Source organism: Callospermophilus lateralis, chromosome 1 (genome assembly GCF_048772815.1).
Source record: "Callospermophilus lateralis isolate mCalLat2 chromosome 1, mCalLat2.hap1, whole genome shotgun sequence".
Lineage (NCBI taxonomy): Eukaryota > Metazoa > Chordata > Mammalia > Rodentia > Sciuridae > Callospermophilus > Callospermophilus lateralis.
In genome coordinates this window covers 80,696,029-80,702,045 of record NC_135305.1, presented here as the reverse complement: position 1 = coordinate 80,702,045, position 6,017 = coordinate 80,696,029, and the positions used below count along the sequence as shown (strand labels likewise).

Below are 6,017 nucleotides of genomic sequence, written 5' to 3'. Positions count from 1 at the left end.
AACAAATTAAAGATGTTATCAATGTTTTTTAATAAACGTGTCACTTTCTCATTCAAAATTGCAAGTTAAAATCATTAATTTTTTCTTTTACAAGTTTTGGAAGGTCGATTTATGTTTTTAAATAAAACAACTGCATTTTATAATTATGGAATAATTTTCTAGAGTTATCCACTGATTTTTTTTACACTGGTAACTAACTATCTGCTATATAAAAAAAGACAAAGCAAGAGCACAAAGTACATAGAGGGCTGATTCTGTAGATGGCAATATCACTGAGGGTCCAACTGCATGTTCTGGGGCCAGGCCAGGAAGTCACACCAGACAGGAGAGAACCAAGAAGCAGAGTCTATGTATGCAGTTGACACTTTGGGTTCCTGACAACTAAAAGGAGACTTGGGAAATTGTAGTGGCATCCCCTTTCTCCACAGAAAATCTTAACTGGGTTTCTCCAGAAATCTTCACCATGGCTGATTTTAGGACTGTTAATAAAATAGTTCAATGAGATAAACTTCCTATTTTCCTGTTGTCCTAATTTACCTGGCCCATAGCCTGGAAGAAATCTACACTCCAGGTACTGTACACCCCCTTACTAGTTTTTCACAAACATGTATCCAGTATGGTAGTTTGCAGAAATGTGTAAACAAGGCCTCTGGCCTTGAGCTGGGGCTCAGAGATGTCTACATTTCTAAGATAAGAGAAGTTACAAACTGGCTGGCAGGGGGAGGGAAGAAGGGGAGAAGAAGCTCTCCCTTCTCAGGTGTTGTCCTTGAAGGGTTAACTTGCCGAAAACAGTGAAAGAAAAGCTCCTTTTATGTGAACTTCTGCAGACTGTGAACTTCTGAGCCCCTCCCCTTACATGCTGGGTAAAAATTCTGAAACTACCTGAACTAGTGGTTCAGGAAACAGTTTTCTTTGGCTGCAGCCAAAGAAAACTGTTCCCTGCTGTCTTCGGTGCCTTGCCTTGTCTGTCCCTACAACAAAATGGAGCCTTGGTTGGTGGCTAGAGTTGGTATTTTGGGATACTGAGTGACATTTATGGCAATGGGAGCTAGGAGCAATACCAGGGTACTTAGATGGATCCAGGTTTGTGTGCCGGCTCCGTCATAATCTGTGTGTCTTTGGGCACTGCACATGGCATTCTATACCTCTTTTCTTATGAAATGAGATGATGATACTAGTATTTCCAACTATTCTGGAGGGGTGAGTGTGTTTGTGTGTGTGTGTGTGTGTGTGTGTGTGTGTCTGCGTGCGCGCACTACTTTACAAATTTATTGTAGGGGAAAACTACTTTCTACACACAGTTTTATGTTTCTGCTTTGTAAAACCCAGACAACTTCAACAGAGGTCAAAATTATAAACAGTCCCTTCTACAACCTAATCAGGACTAGAGATTCCCAAAGTTCAAAAAGTAGGAAAACATAGGTTGTGAGGAAGTGTAAGGAGAGCAGGAGCTGAGGAGCTAGCTATTCAAGGGGGGCTAAGCTCATCCGTTTTGCCATGCACTCGAATGCATTTAGATTCTATAGCAAGAGGGGCTTATTTTTCTTGAAACTATCTTCTAGAGGATACTAGTATAATACCGAAAAGCATACCTTAGTATAGAATGAGTCAACAATCCACTTAATGAGAATCAGAATGCCTAGTGGAGACAACTCCATCACATATCATTATACAATAAAATTAATCTGAACAAACTATGCACACGTTGTTGTTTTTCCAAACTGAATGGGGGAAGATGTGAAATGAACTCAGTGTGAACAGAGCCATCTAATTTTTGCCTGAACTCCAAATATTCTCTTCTACCACATGCGAATAAGTCATTCAGGGCCACTCCAGGTGAATTTGGCAGAAATAACCACACCGAGATAGAGAAAATACCATTTTCTTGAGATTCCTCAGTGATGGCTCCTCTGCTCCAGCTCCCACTGGAAGGCAGACAAAAGAGGAGGAGGACATTCTAAAGTCCCTTTTTATTGTGGGGAAGACACTTGAGTAATTTCCACCCCAATAAGCTCAGTCAGCTTTCAAGGGGTTAAGTCTAGCTTCCTGATATCCTGATATCTTGTCAGCAGATTGACTGACATCGTGGAAGGCCACACCAATCTTACGTGCTGTGTGAGGATCACAGGCAGAGCAAGTGAAAAGGACACATATGTGCACAGCCCAAACAGCAACATCAGTCCAGTCCACTAATGTACTCATGCTCATAGTTCACATATCGTTCATGGCTGGCCCACGACAGGTCTCAACAGACTAACTATTGTAATAAGTACAAAATAGTGTATAGTCTTAAGACTACATCCATACAACATGGGTTTTCCTGCAATAAGTGGTTTTTATTTTAACTTGCCATAAACTTGCAATCAGGAAAAGTCAAAAGCTAAACACTTTTTCTGACTCTTTGTTCTGATTAAGAGCATAGAAAGCTATAGAAGCACTTTCTACATATCCCATTCTTTTTGTGTGCAGGTTAACTTTGTTTTAGAAACAAAGTTTCTATGGCCCAGAAATGTTACCTTTTAACAGGACTCATTATCTAACTCACTAGTTACCTCTACCTGCTTAGTCTCTGTTTGTGATCCAGGTTTTCATCTTGATTTCAACCAAGTCTTCTTATTTTGTTGCTGGGTTTTAGCATCAATTTTGACAAGCGATGGTACAGGTGCTAAGTCTACAGTTCTATATGGAAGTCTGCATTAAAGAGCAGCAAGCAACAGACTTATCACTGACAGCATTGCCCTGGCTTCTCCAAGAACACTAAGCTCCTTAACTGAGAATGTCTTTTGATGACACATCTGGCTGGGGAGGTGGTGATGGACCTGTCCACTAGCTGCATCTCTGGTGATCCTGACTATAAAGCAAGGAGGACCTGCGGGACAAAAGGCAGAAGGAACATTGATGACTCTTCCATCTACCCTCTCACTTGGCTCATCAGCTCTCATTCTGGACAGCACACTAGATAATGAAGGGTGTCAAAGGCAGTTCCCAGTTCCCATGAGAACTAACTCAACAATTAGCTGTTGTACTTAATTGTCATGGAGCAGGCTCTCCAAGCAACTATAACCATAACAGAGTTCTAATATATAAGAACTTCCCTTGACTCAAGAGTGTAAGAAAACTCGTACAACATAAAAGTGTAAAGCAACAAACTCTACTCAGTGTTGAAAAAAAAATTGTTATTGTAACCCCAGTAAGCTCAAACTTTATTTTTCTAACAGTCAAAAATTGCAGTTAAGTTCTTACATTTTATTTCAATATTCTTACATTTTATTTCAACATTTCTAGAGCAAGTGTTGACTCTAATAGGAAAAAAATCTATCTGGATCTAAACCTAAACGTGAAAATGGGTCTACAGGCACACTCTTCACCAATTTTCCACAGAAATATGCTGAGCTCCTACCTCCAGAAAGGGTTACAAATCAGTCTTTCCAGATGAGAAGTTTCCTTTCAAGTAACTCAGTTTGGGGACACTCCAGTCAGTCTTGGGGAGCTCTCGAGTTTGGTGTTGGAGGTAACTTTCCACCCAGGAAGCTGAGGAAATCTGGTTCTTCTGCGTTTTTGATCCCAAGCCAGCGCACCCTCATTGCCTCGCTGATAGCAATCTGAACTCCAAAATCAAAACTTCGCTGATGGGTCTCCACGTTTTCTTGTAGAGGTTGGAGTCGGCGGCAGTTGCATTTTGAAAGGGAGCACAGAGAAAATGCTGGCTGCTGACACACGGGGTCTTTGTAGAGCTGGGCCACTGCGGTGGCTGAGTCCTGGAAGAGGTGCCACAGCTGGTGCAGCTTGTGCTCGGGCTTCGCGGCGGCCGCCGCCTCCTGCAGCTCAGGGGACAGCTGCTGGTCCTGCTCTTCCTGGGCCTGGCACTGCCGCTCCCACTTGGGGAGCCAACGCTCGGGCCCGTGCTCCTGGATCTCCTCTTCGCCCTCCTCCTTCCGCTCCTCCATCCTCCGCGGCTTCCCGCATTCTCGCCTCTGCCGTGACCTCCCTCAGGCGGGGTCCCCCGCGGGAGCCTCTTCAAGGGCGGCCAGGTGTCTGAGCCCCGCAGCCTTTGGCGCCTCCTGGAGGCGGCCCAGGCTTCCTGCCCCGGGACAGTTGGCGACCCAGCCTCGCAGCCCCGCCCAATCCGGAAGAGGCCCGCCCCCGGGCATCCTGGCCCCCGGGGGTGTTTAGGCTGTTGCTGTGCCTGGTGCACACACCTACTGGTCCCCTGTCCCCAGCCTTGGCGTCGCAGCCTCCCTAAGGCCACCGCTTCTGCCCACCGAGCCCTCCACCTAAAGCGGACTATTTATGAGGCTTTAATGAGGAGGCATTGGTACATTGAAGACAAGAGGCACAAGTCACACAGTAACTGCTGGGTTTTGTTGTTGTTGTTGTTGTTTTGAATGGAACGCTAGCGTGAGTACAGGTGACAGGGGCCTCAGGAGACATTAATGAACTGTTGGCATGACATCAGGGGCAGGTTGCTCTCTCCACCAGCGTTCAGAACCATTATTAGCAGAGGTATTGGAGTCTGTTAGAGTTTTCCAGGGAACCAGAACCAGTAGGGGATGTGTGTATGAGGAAAGAGAGGGACAGATTAGGAGGAATTGGCTCATGCATTTAGGAAAGCTGACAGATCCCAATTTTTACAGAGTGAGTCATCGACCTGGAGACCCAGCAGAGTCAATTGGGTGGCTGAAGTCTGAGTTCAAAGGACAGAGAACCAGAAGAGGCAATTCTATAGTGGATCCTGGAGCTGGCAAGCTCAAAACCTAATAAGAGCCCATGTTTTAGGCCAAGTTCCAAGGCTGACAAAAATGGATGTCTCAGGTTGAAGGCCATCAGGCAGAAGGAATTCTTTCTTATTCAGCCTTGTTATTCCATTCTGGCCTTCAACAGATTGGACAAGGCCCACTCACATTAGGGAAGGAAATCTCTATGGATTCAAATGCTGTCATCACCCCCAAACACATTCAGACACGGTCAGAACAGTATTGGATCCAATATTTGGGCACTATGAGGTCCATTCAAATGGACACAAAGTTAACCATCACAGCAGGGAAGGGCTGATGGGGGCATGCTCCTTTCCACAGGGGACTGGGACTTTGGTGGGTTTACTGGAGGATGTGTTGCCAGACTGGCAGTGAGGGGTGTTACTAGACTAGACCTTGTCCATTTTCTGGGTTTCAGAAGGGTGGTAATGGCCTCTCCTGCAGCTTCTTTGGCTCTTCAAGTCTGGCCACCAGTGCTAAGATGGATCTTGCCTGTTAGGGCAGGCCAATGTGAGCTGTACACTAGTTGGAGTAACAGGAATGGACCTAGGAAAAGAAACCTTGACCTTTCTCACCTATGTGAAGAATAGGAAAGCTAGGTTACTTGGAGGTAGACATTGAGGGAAGGATGACTCTTGGAGCTTACACTTCTAGTCCTCTTCCTGCCTGGGGGGCAGTGGGTTTGCCCTGCCCATTCCTAATGCCCTGGTGACTTTTCCCTCTGCTAGCTATCCTACTCTTCCAAGGAGCTGCTTTAATTGCATTCTCTGAAAAGAAAGCAGTCAGCATAAGACTTTGCTCAGGATGAACTTCAAACAGAATTATGCAGTGCTAACAAAGGCAAGTCTTTGGTAAAGACTCCAAAAGAGTGGAGTCTGACCCTTTCTAGACAAATCTTATTCACATTTTGCAAACTCTTTCTTAGGGGAAAAATCTACCAATTGGAGGTTTTGTCTCAGTCAACAAGGGTAAATCAATTCTTCTCCCGAGTCAGAGCAGTTCTTCAGTATGCTGTAAGCAAGCAGAACCTTCATAAAGACTTTCTTAAGTTAGAATATATAATCAAAGAACTGATCATCATAAGGACTTTCCTAAGGTGCAATAGTAGAGGTGACACTCAAGTGCTATGTGCCTACAGATACACCATGCTGTGCACCTTCCATGCATCCTCTCATTTTGTCCCCAGAATAAAACCATGGGAAAGAAACTATGATTGCCCCCATTTTGCAGATGAAGGACAGTGGCTTAGGGAGACGATAGAAC

The 6,017-nt window shown here is 45.0% G+C and overlaps 1 pseudogene; it reads right to left on the bottom strand.

The window, feature by feature from the left end:
- Positions 1 to 3,456: 3,456 nt before the first annotated feature.
- LOC143397601 (HUWE1-associated protein modifying stress responses pseudogene) lies at positions 3,457 to 3,947 on the bottom strand (annotated as a pseudogene).
- Positions 3,948 to 6,017: the final 2,070 nt, after the last annotated feature.